The sequence below is a fragment of the Pipra filicauda genome, unplaced genomic scaffold, assembly GCF_003945595.2.
Source record: "Pipra filicauda isolate LSUMZ 115617 unplaced genomic scaffold, ASM394559v2 scaffold367_size712859_pilon, whole genome shotgun sequence".
In the NCBI taxonomy this organism is placed as follows: Eukaryota; Metazoa; Chordata; class Aves; order Passeriformes; family Pipridae; genus Pipra; species Pipra filicauda.
In genome coordinates, this window is record NW_024104495.1 from 533,466 (window position 1) to 555,897 (window position 22,432).

The following is a 22,432-nucleotide window of genomic DNA, read 5'->3' on the forward strand; positions in this document are numbered from 1 at the left end:
AGTGGCTTCAGGATGGCAGAGCAACTGGTGATCACTAGGATTTGTGTAACAGTGCAGTGACAGGGGAAACAGAAGATTTCCAGAAACAGAAACCTGGTTATCTAGTCAGGTTTCTTTGCAATGCAAGGTCTTCTCCGTTTACACTAGTGTACTGTAAATTGCTAGGGAATTGCCAGCAAGGATAACAGCATTTTGTTACTGTTGTGATTAAGAGACTAAATCTTTAGGGCCCCTTTAAATTGCCTCTCCTGTTGTCCTAATTCAAGTAGAATTTCATTGTTTTCAATACGTGGGAGGAGGATTCAGGGGGAAATACTAGCAAATTTCACCTCTGTCTCAGAGAGGTATGCAAACAAACAGCAGAAGTGAACTTCTAGAGAAATTATTTTACTGCCTATTAGTGTCTGCTAGTTTTCATAGATCCATCAGGAGGCATGAGAATTCCCTTATAAAGTAATTTATGTGCTGTGCTGCAGAGCAACACTTGACTCTTTTGATGTTTGATATTAGGGTTAACAGATTTGTAGGCACCTTCATCTTCCTCAGCACTACCATGCAATCTAAGCTGGACTGGTCTGACTGCTGCTTGTTCCACTAACTCAGTTTTAAGTAACACATTATGATTATCTAAAGCAGAGTCTAGAAACAGGCAGAACTTTAAAAACTGTTTTAAGAACCTGATTAGAAAGGTTCTTCATTTCCAGTCTTTCTTTATGTCCTGGATTCGGCTGGGATAGTGTTAATTTTTAAATAGGTAAGAGAGACACACCACTTTGTAAACATTTTTTCTTAATTGCTTAAACTCATTTGGGCAGTTATTTTCCCAATCACAATATGGTGGCAGTGAAAATTGTTTTTTGTGGTTTTAATGGAAGATTCATCATACGCCTTTCCAAAGCTTGGAAAATGATAGCTATGCTTTCTCTTCCTCTTTAAAGGTACTGTAACTGTCTTATCTGGACCACCATTACACTAGCAGGTTAGTACTATGCACTTGAGGCCTTTCAGTACTCTACTGCAGAAAGCTAGTTCCTTGCTAAACATCCTTATATGGATTTGAAAATACACTCATTATTTCTATGTGTAAAAGCTCTCTGAAAACCTCATGAGGCAACTTCACCCCAAATTGACCATTTAGTTTAATTTCTCTTCACTTTCCTTCACAGGTTCCTTCTTTGCTCTATCTTCTTGTCTGCTGTCAATGGGATTTCAAATGTTTCATGTTTTCTCCCTGAGAAAAAGTGGAAAAAAAATTAAAAAGAGACAGTTGAACTCCTGCTGCACATCTGCAGAGCCCTGTGGGAACAAAGAGCCAGGACTGACGGGAGGGAGAATGGAAAATCAGTGGGAACAGGCAGGAGACAGGCAAGGCAGTGGGGGAAGGGGCCATGGGGCAGTGGGGGGAATGGGAGCAGAAAGGAGACAGATCTGGTAAGGAGGAGAAGTCCAGTAGGAGAAACTTCTTTGTTTGGATGAGAGAACAAAAAGGAAGCAGAGATAGTAGAAGAAGCATAGCTGTTGGGTTAGTTGTTCGTTATTCCTATCCACTCTCAGTCTGCACCTACGAAGGGGAAAACTAAAACGCACAGAGGAAACTGATTAGCATATGCAAACAAACGTACTTCTTTTGCTCTGATTGTGACTATCTTTTTTTCCCTATTTCTCTCTTCATTTGGCACTTTGTTTAAAAAGTATTAGTTATGAAAATGTAAAGCAGAAAATCTAATATGGCAAGGCTATAGAAGATGCTGACTTTGTTGATCTTGACACATTGATCTAAACGTATTTTTTAGCAGCTCAGAAGTACTGGCTTCTCTTAGGCAGGGCTGACTGCTGCAAAGAAAACTAATCTGACCTACAAGTGATTTGATTTTTCTCTAAATCTAAAACTTAAATTTGTAACATATCCTGAAAGACTTAGCAGGAAGAAGTTGGCATTAATGTCACAGCTTTTGTATTGTTTGTATACGTAACTGCTTTGTTTTAGGTTAACAACTCCTAGTGTAAACCATTTATCTGTGGAAAGAAGGATGCCAAATTGTCATGGGAAATTAATATATATCTTCAGTTATCCACTAGACCATCTAAAATATCAGAAACAGAGCAATACTTATCTTTTCTAAGTTAACTAATATCAGTTCTTTGCTGTAGGACTGAATGTTTTCCTCCTAGCAATATTACAGCAGAGTAGTCAGCATTTCAATGTAATCTGCACTACAATGCCCTATGTTAATGCAGACAGATACTTCAAAAACAGAACAACATGTTAATGGTCCCTCTCATATAATTCTTGGGCCTAACAATTAGTAGCCAGTTTTATTACCAGTTAAGTGCAGAAATACACCATTTAAAAATCTTAAAACCTTTGTTCTGGATTTTAGGTGCCTTCAACAAAATGTGTCTTTACTAATTTCTTTTGTAAGTTTGCATGTCTGTTGTAAATAGCACTTTTATCCCCTGGCTTATTGCCTGGAGAATAAGGCAAAGAAACAGGACACTTTATTTTGCTAAAACTTTTGGTTTCTTTTTTAAGTTTATTTTAAGAGGTTAGTGAAGGTTGGAAAACTTTCTTCACTGGTCATAGATGAACTTTTTTTTCAGTTCTTTATCTGCTGTACTTGGAACTCTGAAATTGGTAGCTGGAAATGAAGCTATCTTGGTGTGAATGGGGTTAAACTCTGAATTTTCAGTTATAAAAATGGATTAAACATCAATTTATTGATTGAGTCTGGAAAAAAAAAGAACAGTATCAAATTCAGGAAGATTCCTCTTGGGAACATGAATTGCTTATTGGAATAGTCATGTTCTTGCAAAGCAGGCTGACCAGTTTCCTTTTTTCCTTTTTGTGAAGTCTCATCGCTCACTTTACTTTTCACACATTTACCATTTCAGTTGCTCTGTTTTAAGGCATGTTGTGTTCTGTGTAAGATATACAAAACCAGCAGCCAGTTCTGGAAGTAAGAAACAAACTTGTTCTCTAGATTCCTTTTTCTGCAACGAAGTTACATATTCATCCCTGTCCCTGCTAGTAAATAGGGTGTTCAAGCCTTAAAACCAATCTCTTCTGCATGGTTGCAGTGTGATAAATACCCTCCAAAAGCTTGCTTACTTAGCAGTGGCCCCTAATACATGGTCTTGGAATAACTTCCTTAGGGTATTTCTTCCACTAGTTGTGGGTAAGTTGCTGGCACTTTGACTTCACCCATGTGTAAACAAACAAAGAGTTGGCCAGTCAGTTCTCATGGATTAGGAAAGCAGTTTACATATCTGGATACATTTGTCTTGCAATTTTCAGTTGTGACAGGAAAAATATTTTGCCTGTCCCTTTCATGTTCTAAAGAGCCAGGGAACCAATTTTTACATATATAAAATTTGGGTGTTTTATCTTGCACAACTTTCTGATGTTTACATATTTCTTTCTGCATTGTGAATGATTAAGTTTCTCATTTTGTTGAAACTCCAAGCTTTCAGTCAATATTTCTAGTTTAAAATAGTTAGTGATCCATCTATGAGAGGTTTTTTCTTCTTCACTGACCATCTGTGATTCTTTAAAGTGTTCACACCTCTTCCATTGCAAGAATTGTGTTCTCTCATACAGCTGAGGGTCTTGTCTCTGCTACGTTAATCTGTGGTGTCTTTAGTTCTCTGAGCAGTTACTGAGAGTGTGAGATATGAAGACTTCCATAAAACAAAACTGAAAACTAATTTTCTTCAAAAACCAAGAATATGAACAGACTTCTGAATACACTTATTATACTGTTTCCTGGGAAGATCAATTTATTGATTCATATTCAGTTTAGTTACTTGTACATAGTGGCACTTGGAAGGTCTTACATTGGAAAACATTTTCATCCAACTTAATTGTAGTACAAAATAAAGCAAAAATTGCTGGTTGTGGTTTTCACTACTGTAAGTGTATTAGCACAAATGGAGAAATTCAAGTTTCATTATAGTATCTTTAAGCTTTGAGTTGCAGTAATACCAACCATTCTGAAAAATTACTTCACAGATTTGTTATAGAAGAGGAAGAAAAACAGTGGCAAAAATTCTTGTCTTCATGCAGCACCAGAATGGTTGTTAATACCAAAACTTCCAAGTATTTACAGATAATCTGTACCTATGTAGCTTTTTGAGAAATTATACAAAGGTAATTTCTTGCTTCTACATTCTAGTAATTCCTTTCCAGATTAAGAGACTGCTTCTTTATCTGCATTAGTCCAAGGAGTAAGTCTTTATTTAGCTACTTAGAGTTAAAAAAACCCAAACAAATGTTCACCATTACACAGAAAAATGAAGCCATGTAAATTAATAGTATCAGTTCTTAATGAGAGATATATCATCACTGTAGTTATATCAGCTTCTTGAAAAATACTTTAGTACTTTGCTACTTAAGGAGGGAGAAAAATGCAGTATTTACAGAAGAAAGCATTTTCATAGAACATGTATAATTTCAACTGGAAAAACTGATGCAAAAATTATATGGTTTTAAGTCAAATCTGAGTCCAAATAGTACCGTTTGTTAAAAGAGTCTAAATATTTGGAGCCAAGTACAACACCTGGTCACCTTTGAGCCAGATTCCACAGAAGGATGGTGGCTTATTTCTAATGGGGCTCCCTTGGCTGGACCGCACATACTGTATTTACGTGTGATGCAAGGAAGTCTCTCCTCTGGTGACTGGAGAATTCATGAGTGAGTGTAGCTCAGGAGGCTGGGTTGATGTGGGACCCTGACAGAGGTAGTCCATGCTTCTCTTTCCATGTGAGTTACAGCACCCCTGTGTCAGAAGAATACAGGTTAACACTAAGCTGACCCAGAACACTTGGTGTCCTTACAAGGAATGCAAATAATGAAAACTGAGCCAAGAACATCAGTATTTTAGTCGAGGGACTTTTTTTAGTTTTCAAGTCAAAATGCAGCTTTTCTATTGCCAGAAATCTTGAGATTTCCTCTTTGGGTGGTACTAAATTTTACTTTTCTTTTTTTAGGAAGGAGAATGTGTTTTAAAATTCAGGCATTCTCATTTTTCATTAGATCTACTCTTTCAGATCCCTAAAAACTGTACTTTTAAAGTTCCTAACACTATATTTTAGGGGGAAAGTATTAATAACAACATATGCATGCCTATTAGAGCAGTAGAGTTGAAGTCTCTCTGTGTTGCTGCCTTCAGAATTGAGTGCAAAATGAAACCCAGACCTGCCTTCAAATTAGACAAAGCCTCCCAAGTTGGTACAACAGATTTATGGAACTGATGTTGTAGAATAAGTGAGGAGCAACGTACCAGCACTAGATGCTTCAGAGACATGTCTTGAAGAGTCAGAAGCGCAGGATTTATTTCTTGTGGGGCTACTGCTCTGGCACTGGATTTCTGATGCCCTGGACTGCAAGATACAAGAAAAACTCCTCTGAAAAGGCTTGCTATAAACAATTAATTTCATAGACCTAATTTAAATGTTTATGGCATAGTGCTATATTTGCAAAATAATTAGGTTAGATATACATTTTCTATAGTAATAAATTAATTTCTGTCTCTTCATTTATTTGGAACATCTCTTCTCTGGTAGGACTATATCAAACCTTTCTGTCCTCAACTGAAAAGAAACCATTAGTAAAATGTTACTCAGAATACCTAAATTTATCTAAAAATGAGCTGTGAAAATTTTATTTGCATGTACTTCTGCATTCAAGGAAACTCAAAATCAGTTTCTTTTAAAGGTGCCAAAGTTGGCACAAATGGCACAAATCCCTGGAAGGTAAATATGTGCCTTGTTCTGTTTGAAGAAATCTGGCTTCAAAATAACACAGTTATAGACTTTTGAAAACATGCATCCTGGTTGGCACAGCAGGTTTTTAACATCAGAAGCAAACACCAGGATGTGATGTTCTGAATATTCACTTTCAGTATATTTGAAAGCTCACACCTACTTGTATTTGAATGTGTGATTACTTTCAGAACTGCATTGTTCTGAATCACAGTTACAAAAAGAAAAAGGCTTTGGAGACCTTACTGTTTATTATAAATCAGGTTTCTGCTTTCAGTCAGAGAATGAAAGAACATAGGCATTTTACTCACAGGAACTACTATTACTCTTGTAGAAATAAAGTTAAATAGAACTTCCTGCAAGAGTGACTGCGATCTAGGAAATATGCTGATTCCAATCATTATGCAGAGAAAATATACTCACGTTTCTGTGACCCCATTGTCTTCATTTCTCAATTCATAGAAAACTTTGCATGCTTTGAAAGATCTCTTGCAGTGTTGGACAGATTCTTTCTGTCCAAAACTGGAATTGTGTATTCTCCATCACTTTCTCAGTGACACCTGGTGATTTATGATGTTCTCTTGGAAATAAATAATCCACCTTGGAATAAAAGAAACACAAAATTATTTTAAGTAACAAAAAACCATTCTGTACCCTCACAGCAGAATACTGAATACAGCTAAAAGCCATCAAATATGACGATGCTCAGAAACTAATGCATCTTTCAAGCTTTTGATCACTTCTGTTAGTAACTAGAACTATTTATTACCTTTGAGCCTTGACAACAGTTTTAGACTGAATTTTTGAAAGAATAAGAAAGTGTATTTCTGCCAGTTAGCATGGGGAGTGAGGTTCATGGCTAACTCAAATTTGGTGAAATTCTGCTTCTTCATGAGTGACAGAGGACAGCTGAGATAGGGAGAAGATTAGATGTTTAAAGTAGGTACTTAAAAACAAGTAAGAAAAATGCTGTCAAAATTAACTATTATTTTATGTGTGTTTCCTCTACCAGAGTAACAGTTACACTGCTTGTTAAATACACTGTACAAGGAAGTAATTAGAGGGATCATGCAAAAGAAGCCTGTGAAAGAACAGTATTAAAAAGTTTTGCTTCTTAAGAAGAACTGTACATCCCTGAATTCAGAGAGAATGTCCCACAGTCTGAGATTATTATAATCCATTCATGGGTTTTGCTGGTTTTGAGACTTTTCAGTAAAATATTAGCTAAGTGAGGGAAATATTTCTTTCTTACTTAATTTTATTCTATTTCTTGCAATAATGGTTCTTATTTTAGCCAAATGTTTGTCATTCATATATCAAAGGAATCAGAAATTAATTTCAAACAAAACGGGTCTTTACTCTCAGATTTTCACTTTGGCTTTCATGTATCTTATTAATAGTAAATATTCAGAATTCCCTTTTATGGTGTACTATAAAACTAAAAGCTTACTCCTGATCTTACTATACTTCTGGAGTTATACCTGCAAACTGGTGTTCTACAAACATCCTCATGGCATTTGCTTGAAAGGCTTATTTGTAGATATTAAATATAAATAGATATTAAACTCCATTTTTAAAGCCCAGAAGATCTAGGAAAAAAAATCAGTCTTTCCTTTTTATGGTTAATAAACACTTATAAGCTGTAGGGTAACAAAAACATGAAATGTACATCCAAGAACTATTGCAGCTAATTTCTTTGAATTCATTTTATTTAAATAAAACCTCATGCAGAACAGGGAGAGGTTGAAAACAGAAGATGTGAACTTCTGCTCCTTCAGTCTTCTGGGCAGATTTGCCATTTATCTACCAGAGACATAATTTTTAAAAAAACCTTTAAAATAAAAATTCTGGTTAGTTTTAGCTCTCATGAGAACAAGAAGTTAAAAGTGCTAGATGACATTCATGCTACAGTCCGTGTCTGCCCACAAACTAGCACTTGAGATTACCAGATTTCTGCTACCTCAATCCTGAACTCGACTTTATGCCAGTTATACCAAACTGCAGAGTGCTTTAAAAGGTTTTCTTGTGTGAGCTCTGTGCCTCTGGTACATATCACTCATTTGCCTGCTACAAGCTTTCACTGGAAAGTTAATTTTACTTTAGACACCCACCCTCCGACTCCATACCGATATTCAAGATCATACATATGGTGCAAATAAAAAAAGTGCCTGTCATGTTGGGAATATTTCATACTCTTTTTAGAGGTTCTGTACTGTAAGTAAAAAAAAAAAAAATTAGACAGTGTAATTATTATAAACTGTGATTATTATAAAATGAGCTTACTTAAAGAAATTTTCATATTTGAATCAACTAGGAGGTAAACATTGCATAATATTGTATAACACTTGACATCTAATGACATCCTGAAATTCCTTTGCCTTTAACTCATTTCATGAAGCCTTGCATTAAACTCAGAAATGTGATAACAAAAAAAAAACAACAAAAAACCACACCAAACCAAACCAAAATAAATCCAAAACCCAAACCAAACCAACAAAACAACAAACAAACAAGCAAGCCCAAAGTATTAAACTTTTGGTTTATTCATAGTTTTCTACCATACTGGAATAGCTGTAGAGGATGTAATATTCTTTATAAAATACAATTTTTGTATTATATATATGACTTGTCACTAACACTCTCTGCTTTTCATTATTTTATTGTGTGACCATATCCCTCATCTATGGAATGCATATTTACATGTAATTTACAATGAATAGACAAATTGACACTAACGACTTTGAGTACCAAATTTTAATCTCAGCAATCTTTAATTTTTATACATGTATGATGGTAAATTCATCGAGTTCTTTATTTGGTTCTTCTGGAAATTCAGTGGCTTTCTTGCCTCACGCAGGAAGCAAATCTAGCAAAAAACACCCAACAAAGTTATTCTATTTCTATAAGAGTTATCTGATGTCTAAAATTTTTCAGTGACTTGAGGACCAACTGTAAGCTAAGGCTATGAAGCTGGCTTCAGAAGATTTCAGGAATCATTCTTATTGCAGGGTCCACTTTCAATTTATAAAATATTGGTGTGGGTGACTCATTATACAACACCTTCAGCATTCTGTGTTCCAGTAGAGTGAGGCTAAAGCAACTGGTAGGACTGTACAGAAACAACAGCAGGGGCATATGCTTGGTGGGCTGCTCAGCTACACGCTGAAAGCAACTGATTCCAGCACTGTGGGGGATGTCTTTTCTGTCCCATATGTAACACCAGGCAAGAAGTTGTAGTGAAAAAACTCCCGAAACAGCAAATGAAGTCAGACAGAACAGTGTATCCTGGCAACATCTTTGGAAATGATTTGTGAAACCAATAGTCTGGTATATGTAAAATAATATTTAAGGAAAACAGATGTAACATCATGCAGCCCTCATCTCCAATATGCCTGCACCTATGTGTAGTCTTTGGGACTTCAGTGACATGTTTATGCAGAGCTCCTTGCAGAGCCTAGTAAAAATAAATCCCTGCTATGAAGAACAACAGAGAGGGAAAGTGCAGCTTAACTTTCATCTGGAACTTCTGTCCTAAGGACTTTTGAAGTTGTATTTGTTAAGTGGCATGTCATATCCGCTTGTGGCACCTACAAATTTAAATACATACAGCATGAGTATCAGTGTGAGTAATTGTGAGTCTGCTCATGTGCACTCTGTCTTTGGTTGACTGGGATTTAAAGAGCAAGTGCTCCCATACCTGCTTAACTGGAATATTTGTCCCTTTGAATCCAAATTAATATACTTTTTTAAAGGGTCACCAAAATCCTTCCACATTTAGCTAAATTATTTTGCTTTCTGCAGTAACAGAGCATGTCCACATTTACTCTGCTTTTTCATAATTTAGTCCTTCAAGCCTCTGAAAAAAAACTAAGGTGGGAAGGACCGGAGCTCCTGGGAAATACGGAGTTAACCCAGTTTTGTTACCAGGAGTAGGAAATAGCTCACCCCAGCAGTCAATTTGCCTAATTGATTAGAAGCTTGATTGCACCCGTGAAGGACTGGATGCCCCAGGGGGGATATGCATGCACAGAGGCAGGGAAATTGCACGGCAGCTTCACAGGGATGGGGTCTCCTGTGCTGCTAGGGCCCGGGCTAAGAAATCATTTTCCACCGACTGCTTCTGGATCAGCACCCACGCTCATCTCCAGCATGTTCCCAAGCACAAAGTCGGATTGTAGACTTGGAGAAAGAGGGCCAGGAAGGGAAACCTGAGTGCTACCTCCTACAGGCTGCTGAGCGCCCAGCTGGCACAGAAGCCATCAGGCTGTGAGGGTACTCAGCCCCCTGCGGTGAGGCTCTCCAGCAAGAGAAATATTATTTTCCCCACCCAAACGCTCCCCACCTGCAAGCAGTAATCGGTTTACTTCTTTAGTCTTTCCTGCTTCATCAGTACTCAGAGTGAGAACTAGAAATGCCCCAGTGACAGAAGTCCCAAGGCTTGGTAACCAGAGAGGCTCCGTGGTTCCCTAATCCGTTCGGGGATGCTGCCGAGTGAAGCCCAGCGGCGGGAAGCAGTTTACAGTACAGTAACTCAGCCCCGTCTGGGCTTTTTCAGCTTGGCTTCATTACTATTACCATGATAAAGACCAGCTTTTCTTTTTTTTCGACTTCCCTTTTGCCCCTTTAAGTCTCTACTTGCTCTTGACTTTTATGAATTTCCCTTTGAAACCTTGACACTTTGGCTGTTCTCCGAGACAGATCTGATTACAAGAGTTCAAATAAACTTGGTTTTTGGGAGGTGAGAGAGGAGAAAGCATGGATAATGGAGAGATGTTGTGAAGATTTTCTGGCAGAACTCATCTCCTTCCAAGGCTCTTCAGGTCTTCTCTGCAATTCGGAGGGCCCAGAAAGCCTCAGCTGTGGGACATAATCCTAAATCCAGTTTTAGCATGAAATAGAAATAGCAAAATGTGAGCTTAATAGGACAAACAAGAACTGCAGGCTGTCAACTGTTTCAATGTGAAATACTCCACCTTCTTCCACTGAGGCCTCACCATTCTTACCTTGAGAAAAAATTTGGTAACAGTTCAGGTTTTAAAAAGAAGAACCCATGTGAAGGCTCATTCAAAAGCATTACACTGTGAAACAGCATGGTGGCTTACAGTCCGCTATAGCACTCATTCAGTGCTGATGTGAAGTTTTATCTTTCCCCCCCTACATCTCCATGACTCGGTGGAATTCCTGGGCAGACCCCAGATCCAAACCAACCTGCTCTCTCCTTAACTTGTAGGACTTAGTGACCCCCATGTTGCTTGGGCTGCAAGGTACCAAAAAAATAATAAATGTATTTCTAGAGCCCTTTATGAAAAGTAATCTCTCTGATCCAGACATCACAGAACTCAGGTCTACTTTCCTGAGAGCAGAAAATTACTCACAACTTCAGTCATGGTTCACCTGGTGGTGGCTTACAGAGATTCTCTTTTACGTCAGTACAAAAAAAAGGCTAGTAAGGACAACATAGCCATCATCCAATTTCTAACGCCGTGTAAAGAGGAGAACTGTGGCAGGGGTTAGACTACTCTGGTGACATTCATAAATCACTTGAAACAAAGACACATGGGAAAACAGCCTAGCCTCATCAGAAGAATTATTTCTGTGATCTCCAATTCAATGTTTAGTTCTGTCACAGACATGCTACTACATTATTGGGAAGTGGGGGTATGTTTCTATCAGGAAGACAGATCTTGTTGCTTTTTATCCTATTACTTCACAACTCCTTTTCCAGACCATAAGTCCTTGTACATCCATTCACTTCATCATTCAGGCTTCTGATTTTGTATTCCAAGGACCATTATCAGAACCACTAGACACAGCTTTAATCCTTTCGAAAAACTCTATTTATATTCCTCCTGTATTATCTTAGACTCCATAATACATCATGCAGTGACAGAGTAGTGGATGATTTTATTAAACCTGTGGATGACACCAAGTGGGAATAGACTACCAGGAAGCTGGGTTTAGAATACAAAGTGATTTGCACAAATTGAAAGTGTGGTCTGAAGCAGTGGCAGGCTATCCAGCACAGACAAATGCAAGACAGTGCACACAGGAATAATGCACCACATGAAGAAAAGACACAAAGCAGCTGGTTAGAGTCTGAGCTGAAAGCTGGAGGATAGCAAGCTTAGCAAATCCAAAACACTGCAAGAGGAACTAGAAGCCTAAGTCCAGGCTGGAAATCACAACACATAATAATTCAATTATATGCTGTGTTACATCTTCAAGGGAGTACTACATTCAGCTTCAAGAGGGACACAGAACAGCTGAAGAGAACAATGAAGGTGAATAGAGCTTTAGAAAATGCAGTTCATTAAAATGGTGTTTGTTAGCTTAAAAAGAAAAGACTGAACACACTATGATCTTCAAACCTGTGGAAAGGAATTGACAGGGTTCTTTCTATTCATTTAGTTATTGGGGGGAAATGGGGGGGGGGAAAAGAAGGAATGGGCTTCAGTTGCAGGAAGAAGGTTAAGGTTCCAGGCTGAGAAATACATTTTTATGGTAAGGAAAGGGGAGGCTCTGGACCAAGTTTGACAGGAGAGTGGATCCCTGAGAAAAAGTTAGATAAATATCTATCAAAGATAGAGTGTATATTATCTGAGGCTGCACTGGGCAGGCAAGTGGATTAGATTGTCTTTTCTTTAGAAGACAAGAACTTTCCAGTTCTTTAATAACCAAGTAAGTCTAAAATTTTCCAGTTAATAGTATTTCCCAAGATCCAGTCCCTTCAAAAAATGTGCAAGTTTTTCAAGGTTTTCATAAAAATAAAACAAAAAGCTTATGTCCTGTGCTGTCAATTTACCTGTATTCTACCATCCTCTACAAAGGTGTTCATAATGTGTTATTGTCATATGATATTGGGAAACAATTTTTGTCTCATGCTTAACTAAGCAAAGAGTGCAACAAGCCATAAATACTAGACAGACTTTTTTGGGGCCATTAGTCTACAGAAATTACTTCCGAAAACACCATGAAGTCTGTCTACAGTACCTGATCTTAAAAAATAAAATCAACACTCCTATAGTGGGAAGTGTTTCAGCTATAGGGAACCACCTGTTTGCAAGCTCTCTAGTATGCTTTTCTGTTAAATCTTATGTCCAGAGACAGAAAAAACACCAAGGCATGACAGACAAATTTACTAGAATACTAAAAATAGACTCTGTAAAAATAAATTAAATAATAGCATAGACCAGGTTAAATAAATGTTATGATATATAAAATTATATATTTCAACTACAGCTTCTCAACCAGAGTCTAAACATTCTTTTTATTTTTCTGCTTAAAATCATTGTATGAAAAACATCACAAGAGAATAATTACTCCAAGAATATTTTTTAATTTATTCAAATCATACGTGTAAAACATAATACACAGTTTGGTGCCCCATTTTACCTCTTTTTTGGAGCTTTTAAAACACACTGGCACACTAGAATGGATTCAACTCCTGTATAAAGCTGAATTCCCACCTGAATTTGGCAGATTTATAGTAATATCCAATGTTACTTTTTCTTTTTTTTTTTTTTCTTTCATGCAGAGAACAGACTCAGGCCTGTTGCAGTTACAAATCACAACGAAATCTCACATCATTGATACTGCACCCTGGGACTTTACTGTGAGATCACTCTGCACTTTATAGCAGGACAGTAGAAAACTATGTTGATTTTTTTCCCATTCAGTCTGAAGGATTTTTGTATCTCCAGTAAATTCTGAAACTAATTTTCTGAGGCAGCCTTCCATTTGGACAATGCCTTTGCCAAATTTGCAGCAGGAGAAATGGAAAATGTTTCGAGTATTTAAGTTTTGTAATACCTACTGTGAAGTATCACTATCATTGCATTGCAAGAACATGCAAACAATTTGAATCCTCCTTACAAGAAACACTTCTTTTAATATCAATAATTATACATCGCTCTGCAGGCACAAACAGATTTCCTTATCCTTAAAGGACTTTTAGGGGTAAGCCTTTTCAGTCACAAAACTATATCTTAGGAAAAACACTTCTACTATAAGGATCTGACCCTAACAAAGATTATTAACATCAAAATACTTACTCTTAATTTACAGTCTTGTAAATTAAATATGTATAGTTCCTATATGGATGACAACAGTTTGCATTTTCTCCCTGAATATGCTTTAACATGCATAGACAGGAATAGGGACTTAATGGTTCAAAGCGAACTTTTGGCCTATTGAGGGCACAGGAAAGTTTGGTTCCTGCAGCAACTGCAATGCCTCTGCAGGATCCCTCCAATTCGGCTTTCAGCTACAGTAAAACAAATCAAAAGCAACCTCCTGGTGCTAGCATGGATATTGACCAAAAGTTAATACTATACACATATACAAAGAAAATTCTACCTGTATGTCCCAGAGGTGTGTCCTGGTTGCTATTGGAGTGGTAATCATCAATTTCCTGGCTAGAATAGGATCAAAATTCTACCTTTCAACATAGCTTTAATGTGGTTTTTCACACTTGCAAGACACAGATTTTAGCTGTAGTTCAGGCCAAACAGAATAAGCTCTTTTCCCTGACAATGTGCTAGGATGTTAAAGTTAACAAAAAAACCCCCAAAACAACAAACAAACAAACAAAAACCAAACAAAAAAACCAACCAACCAAACAAAAAAAACCAACAAAAAAGGTTAAAAACATAAATCACATTGAGATTAAACCCTTATAGTATTACCTTCAGCATTTCCAACAAACCCCCACCAGTTTCCACTCAAACTGGTAGCTCAATGTACCTGAGACAGCTAATTAAAAAAGGAAGTGGTCAAAGTCATGCTTTTTTTTGTAAACTTCAAAGGTGATCCCTCTCCTTCCTCCTCTTTACATTTTACTGTCTGGCTTTCTGCCCATCCTGCAGCTGTTAGCTGAGCCTGTCTTTCATGGCGTCAAACCTGCCTCCTCACGGTCCATAAAGTTACAGCAGAGATCGTGATACGCAGGTGTGGAAAAGCCAGAAGTGCAAGATGGGCCCATTAATGATTTTTCTGGCACCCCATGCTGAGCTGCTGAAAAAAAGAGAGCAGCTCGCAGAAGGAAAGGGACTCTTTGTTTGCAGAGGTATTTGAGATCATATTACTTCTCCCACAGCAAAGGTGTTGGGGTTTCACTTTAAGGGCTGTTTACAGAAATGATTCACCTTTTATACAGCTTTTAAAAAATGCTTTGAGGCTTTAATTGGATGCAGGATTTACATCACACCAGTATGAAAACTCTTACTTTTCATTTAACCCCCATTAAATCATTCAATGATCTTACTCGATGATAAGAAACCACCTCCCATTATGTAGACTTCACAGAGGAAAACAAAAATCAATCACTGGGATTCACTTGTGTCATAAACTTTCATCTGAAAATTTCTGCATCCATTTACATTTGGACAACAGAGGCAACGAGGACCAACTGCTGGGGAGAAAAAAAAAAACTCAAAAACTAATGTGCTGTTGTTCTTGAAATAACTGAACAATGTAATAAATAATATCTAAAACTCTTAGCTTTTAAAAATCACTTAAAAATCTGCTTTATTTTAATCATTGCTCAAACTGTGGTCTTAACAGTGCCTAAAGAACAACCTTAAACAACTCCAGCTTGAGATTTTAGAAATGGGTGTCTGAAAATAATAGCCTATAGGAACAATTTTCCAGAACACACAAGTGACACATGGTGTTCTCCACCACTCAGAATCAATGGGACTTAAATTTTCAGATCATCCAAACACGAAGGCATGGCCCACATTTCACAAAATATGTAGTGCCCAATTTAACTAGCATCCTTATCTCCTTTTACAAGACCATGAACAGTTGCATGTGGGCTTTAAATCTGTCCCCGAGCCACTAATTAGGTGTGGGACTCTAGCATTTCTGCAACCTCTAGTTCCTAGATCCCCTAGCACTCCAATCTTCAGGTGTCTATATTTTAACCTTGGCCCTTCAGGGTTTTGAAGCTGGGCAGTATTTTGGTGCTAACAAATAGTGAGCAAATAAGGACTGAGAGAAGCAGCTAGTGAGGAAAATATTGTGAGGGGATAGGATGTCTAAGAGGAGTTAGTGAGTCAGAAAAGTATCAGCTGCACTGTCATCTCTACTGTTTGCTGCTACATCAAAATTTTAGCAAAACAGGGATTTGTCTGCACACAGTTCTGTAACAGAATTACATTTTTTTATTGCTACAACTCCTACAGATAGAGAACTGCTGGGCACTGCCCAAATCTCAAAGGTGCAAGTTCAGCTCTGGACTTACATGATGTCTATGCTCCCTCTGGCAAGTAGCAATAGAAGAATTTCAAGCTCCTGGCCTGCTCACATATTTTTTTCCTTTTATTTCCCCCAACAACTATTTCTGATGCAGCAATTCCTAGAAGCTCAAACCAGGACTGGGAGCAATCACAAACCTGAAGACAAGCAGTGCCAAATGTAAATGAGCTGGATCCAGGTGCATCATGCATCTGCTACTGCTTCAGCATTTAGTTGTGCTGCTGAGGGGCTTATGAAGCGGTGAGATAGCTAAACATCTCTTTAAGAAAGACCAGTGGGAACCAGAATGGACCTTATTGTCTGCAACAGTGAAAAATGCAGTTTTCTCCATGCCTTCATTTACAATTTGCTCAGAGGTGGCATGGAATGTCTTTGCTGACAAGTCCATCAGATGCCCTTTCTAAAGAAATTAGGGAATGATATGCGTGTATTTCTTGCTGTTCCTAGATCCAGTTCTGATAACAGAATTCCAGGGGAACTCAGACATAAGACACTGTCTCTCCTATTTTCCAGTAACTGCTGTGGAAAACTGTGCCAGTACCTTCAGCATGGAAATGTAACACAAACTGCTCATTCCAGGTCTCCACAAAGATGGTCTCTAACTTAAAAAAGCAACTAAAGCTCAAAAACTTAACTCAGGGAAGAACTGTCAGAGTGTCCACGTACAGCAAGGAAATAGGGAAAGATATAGAGAAGGTAACAGCTCTCTATATTTTTACTAGACACTTAGTTCCCAGTTGTCAGAAGGAACAGTAAGGTGAGCTCATGAATAATTGCTTTTGCTCGTTCCCTTGACCACCAGACTAATCTTTAGCTATCTATTCTGCAGCAGTTGTAATAACCTCCCCATTGTGTCAGCAGATAGCAAAGCACAGGAAACAAAATCTTCTTTAAACTCAGCAAATCTCAATAGCTTTTGTGCTGCCCCCACAAGTCACCTCATCACATGAACTGGCCTTTCTCATTATGTTTGAGATGCCCCAAAATGTCTTCCCAACCGTATGTTACACAATTCATGAAAACTATGCTGCCATCAGCTTTTCTAGAAAGAAGCTCTGACCTTGCAGCTCTGGAGGGTCATGAGCCCATCCTCTGTGCTCCCACAAGAAAATAAATTTTTTTAAAAAGCATGTAAAAACTGAAAAGCCAAGGGAGATTGGCCATGGTGGGGACTGTTGTAGAACACTGTAGTAAGATACTTGCTCTGCCATGGGACTCTTCAATAGTCATGTGCATGCCAAACAGTCCTTTTGCACCACAACTCCCTTCTCTGGTGATGATGGCAGCACAACCCTCATCCCACAATGACAGGTTGTAATGACCTGTGTAAACAACCAACCTTGAGGGTTGTGAGGTGCTAAACCATAAAAATAATTGAGACAACAGATTTATCTCCCACCAGTTTTTAGGTTCTGCCTTTCTCTAGACTTCTGTAGGATTCTTTATTCTGAGATTCGTTTTAATGGATACAGCAACACTGAGTGCCACATGCAGCATCCTGATTTTTACTGCTTTACAAGTCCCCTTTGAAATGCCTCAATCACATTCTGGTAAAGTCATCTATAAGGCTCAAGGAGTAAACATCTCAACTCCTGGCATGCTCACCTGTTCTTCATGGACAATTAAGGACTCTGTCTTGGTTCCGCTGCTGAGGATCCTACTGACTGTTCTGCAGGATTTCATCTGCCCACCTGAGCTCTGCCCTCCCTAGCACAGCTGGGGTAGTGGCAACTGCACCTCCAAGCCACACGCTACGCTGACATGACTTGTCTGCCACAGCAGAGCCTTCCCTTTTTTACTAAATGTTATAGGTTACTTAAAACACAAAATGGTTATCAATGTTACACACTGGCAAAAGAGTTTTTGCAGACCACTGCTGCCATCTCTGCTCTGTATGAGTGTAGCTGTGGGATATATTTTGATTTAAACAAGTACCTTTGTGATATCAAACACTAATTTCTTCCATCTTATTTGTCCAACATTTAATGTTATGTTATTATGACACTCTCCTTCTTAGTTTGAAATCACAGGCTTTAAACCCTAAGGCTGAATGAGGCACAGCATTATGCAGTGCAAGGCTAAATCTCCTATATGAACATGGATGGAGCACCAGGCTGGCAGGGATATCCTGCTTCTCATAACCCTCCTATCTTACTCAGATATTAAGGTGTTTCTAGTACACCTAGATTTTCTCAATTGTTTTAGCTGTTATGCTCTGAAGAATAGACATATCAGTCCTGGAGGAGGGGGAGAGCTAAACATCATTGTATTATCAAGATGGGACTAAATGCAGGCCTAAGCAATGGTCCAGTGCAACAAAGAGATGACATTGAGACAAAATTCTCACAATATCTACTAACTAGAGGGAAAATACCAATTTATAAATATACTGTTTCATCCTCAACAGCAGGGGAGAAGAACAGCTATGATTGTTTAAAACCGACATATGCAGAACATTTAGAACTAGTGATATATAATACGTCTTTTACTGAGAGCATTAGAATGGGGACTTTCATTGGAAAGCCTCAAGGAGAGGAACAGTATGGTCACTGCTTTAAATACCTCCCTATGTGCAAATCATAGGCAGGACTTTTACAACTCCAGTGATATATTCAGCAGCAGCCTTTGAGAAAGCACACAGGATCACTCTCGAGGAGAAAAGACAACGCAGAAAGAATCGTGTTTTGCAGAATATACCACCTAAGAAGTCTTTCTGCTGTGCCTTTTGCAGCTGGACGTGCCTATCTCATATTGGCCTTTTTAGCCACCAGCGCACTTGTAACAAACGTGGGTAGAGCCCTCCCCAAATCTTCGTTCGTGAAGCCTAGCCATGATGATGATATATTAGCCTCATGCTGTACAAGGCTGGACTAGTTCTTTTGCACCATATGAACATACAAATAAAGGAGGATTAAAGCAAAAAATATTCCTTGAAAAATTTGGCAAGATTATTTTTTATTATTATTTTTTAAAAACACATCAGAGAGGTATTATAACTAGAATTATAAGAAGAGTGTTATAACATAACTGCCACTTCAACAGGTGGGAGTCAACAAGTTACAGATATTTTCCTTTTTAGTTCAGATAACTTTTAACAGCAGTGAGAGCTTTGAAGCCTAGCATAACCAAGCTTAGGAGTAACTGTAGAAATGGCTACCAAGGGCAACCCTGGTAAGGCCATTGGAAAAAACTGCTGGCAAACATAGCCTTTATTTCATACACTCAGCTTAGTAATCATAGAGCAAAATTCAGCTGAAAGGAGCCAGCAAGGGCTGGGAGTTTCACACTTAGCATAGGAAATATTTGCTCAGTCTCTTTTTGGGGCTTTGTGTGTTTATGAGAACGAGGCAGCTGTTGGCAGCATGCCGATCCCTGCAGTCTGGCTCAGTGCTGTGGGCAGAAGAAAGAAAACAAAGTCAGAAGAATGCTTTTTCTTAATGGGATATTCAACTCATGATAGTGTATTTGCCCTTTGATGTGCCATCCTAAAGTGCATCTTCATCCAGAAAAAAAGTAACTAACATAAAATGCAGGAATGTTTTAGAGTATTTTCCTTATTCAAGCCAAACTCCATTTCTCCGAAAGCAAAAAAACTTCTGAAGAGGATCACATTCTGGTTTTTCCATAATTCACTCTTTTCATCCAATATATTTTCTTTCCATTAGGCTGTATTCTGTTCTAATTTACTTTCAATAGAAATACAGAGTAAATGCTTTAGTGTCAGTGAAATGTCATTTTTACAAGGGCGCAGCTGAAGTAGCCTTTCTGCGTTCCCTCTCAGCCAAGACAAGCGGAAATTACCAGCTAAAGGAGGTCCTGTCCCCTCCTCCTAGTATTTGTACAGCTATGTAATAAGCCATATCAAGAAAGCATCTCAAAAGCAACTTGAAGAAAAATTAGGGTGCAGGGAGATGATTTTCCTCCAGGTCAGCACTGAGATCTGTCTCCCAACACAGGTGGGGTGAGATTCAGCAGGAGCATAAGCAGAGAAGAGCTGGAGTTGACAACTTCACTTTATATATCACTCTTACATCAATCCAAAATTATTGTGAAACCAAAGTCCTGGCCAGTTCACAATTAAAGGAAACAAATCAGTGGAAAGAATAAAGACACACTCAAAAAAACCCCAAAAAACAACAAAACAAACAAACCAAAACCAAACCAAACCAAACCAAAGCAAAAAAAACCCCAAACAAACAAACAAACAAAAAAACCAGAAAAACACACGACAAACCAACCAACCAACCAACCAAAAAACCCAGTAATTTTTTTTCTTTTTGTTTGAGCCCTGTGAACTGGCTCACTCTGGTGTCAGAGGTGCACTAGCAGCAGACCAAGGACAGGAAGAGGAGGGAGCAGACTTAGCAGCAATAGCTATTATGTCAGCTTGGCTGTAGCAGCAACCCATTACTTAGCGCATCTGCAGCAAGTTGATAATTAGCAACAGTAAAAATTCAAAAATCCTTGAAATTATTTTTTTTCTTGCCAGCTAGAAAATTACAGTGGTTCCTTCTGAGATCTGTCATAAAAGGCAGTTATACATGAAGACGCAAAATCTGTCTCAGAGACCAAGAACTGAAACAGAGATTTAAAGCCTTGTTCAGGCCACCTTACTCCTCTCTCAACAGAAAAAGGGTGGTATGGAGAGGACTATACTAAGCTTTGCAGTACGGCTGTTCTGATGAAACCTTAAACACAGTGATTTTACTTCAAGCAGTTATTACATTTCCATGAGACCTAGAGAAGTGCAATTACGTTGGCTCAGTGTTTGCTCCCACAGCTTCCTGCATTTGCCTCAAATCCCTGTTGATCAAGCAGCTGCTACCTGCAGCTCTCAGAGGTGGCATACAAGTAGCATTGCACTAGTGTTTCAGAAATGCCTGGATCTGGCTCTGCTGGAAGCAGCATAAGTGTAAGGTATTTACACGTTTTCATTTCCAGGCACGAGCCAGAGGTGCTAAGGTTCACAACTGAGGCAGCAAAAGAGACCTCATCCACAAAGTAGGCTTGATTTGGATCTGTTGATGGCAAAAGTTTCATGCAAAAGCTCGTGGCAATGCCCCAAACAATTTAGAGACACTTAGATGAAAGAGTTTATGACAATAATTTAGAGAAGAGATTCTTTGCTGAAAAAAGAGTTTATTTACTGATAAAAACATGATGAATGCAGTCAGCAGCTTTTCATTATTTGACAAGTTAGGTTGGCAATAACAACTGTGTGGATGCAATACACTTGGATTTTGTAACGTGTCTGATATAAAATTTCCCCATGAAATTTTGTACTTGGCAGCACAGGCAGATTCAGAATGAGTATATTGAAATAGGCCAAGTTCCTAGAAAATATCCCGAGAAACATGATCTATATTTGAAGTTGAAGCAGAAGTTGGATGAGAAATCTCCAGAGATCCCTTGCAACCACTCTTTTCAATGCTTTTAAGTACTTATAGCAGTAGATTTGATCCAATCACTTTAACAGAGGCATCTTGCTTCACTTGAGTACTTAACCAAGAGCACTTACAAATAGTAACATCCAAGGTCATTGCCAAAACTGAACACCTCTCTGGACTACCTACTTTGGCCAAATACCAGTCACTGCCCTGTATGACAGCTGGATGAAATATAATGGACCCCTGAACAGGAGACAGGGTCAATAATCAGCTAGGCCCTCCTGGCTGTAAGATGTAATGAATAAATACAGGATTAGATAGAGATTTCAGAGAGAAAACACCCTTTGAAGCTCGGTTAGCATTCTTCAAACTACAAGATTATTAGTCTTAGCCTGGAGAAGAGCTCGTGTACTTTAAAGTACCCTTTTTTCAATTGGTCTAATTAAAGAAACCTACAAACAATCTTGTCTGTGTCTTTCTGACCACACAATTCAACAGAAGCTGCTACTGAGAGGGAAAGTAACTACAAATATCCCAGTTACAGTGGGCAGATTAGGCAGGAGGCCAGCTGAGCAAAGAGAGAAGGCAGCAGACCAGCTTCCTGCACCCGGTGCCAGAGGTTAGCTATATATTGTACTTCGTAGACAACAAAGTCCTCGTAGTTCTCTTCACGCAGAAACCCTGCACAGCCTGAAAACAAGTTAAAGCAAGGGAATTATTTCCAGCAACCTCCAAAAGTGTGTGCATCCTGCAGTTCTTTGTCAGATGCATATTCATTTTAACATAATAAAAGTTAAGGAAGGGTCAGTGTCAGAGCAAAGATACTCATTATAACTCCCCTAGTCTTTTTTAATGTATCAAACATGGGAGCTTTGCTTTAATTTCAGTCCGGGGGACAAGGGGGAGGAGAGAGAGAGAAAAAAAAAGGAAAATCTTGCCACAATGCATAACTATTATGCTCTAAAAACAAGAAAACTGCTAAGTCCTTGTAAGACAATTAACACTTGCATTTCCTGCATGAAGAAAAC

At 38.4% G+C, this 22,432-nt stretch overlaps 1 long non-coding RNA gene across 2 annotated transcripts in view; it reads right to left on the reverse strand.

The window, feature by feature from the left end:
• Positions 1 to 3,754: 3,754 nt before the first annotated feature.
• Positions 3,755 to 22,432, reverse strand: part of LOC113992323 — a 57,281-nt gene continuing 38,603 nt past the window's right edge. For both annotated transcript variants that reach the window (XR_003542201.2, XR_005564808.1), the window contains exons 3-5: positions 6,184 to 6,360; positions 5,280 to 5,379; positions 3,755 to 4,775 (exon numbers count right to left, since the gene is read on the reverse strand). This is a non-coding gene — a long non-coding RNA (uncharacterized LOC113992323). The remainder of the gene's footprint in view (positions 4,776 to 5,279; positions 5,380 to 6,183; positions 6,361 to 22,432) is intronic.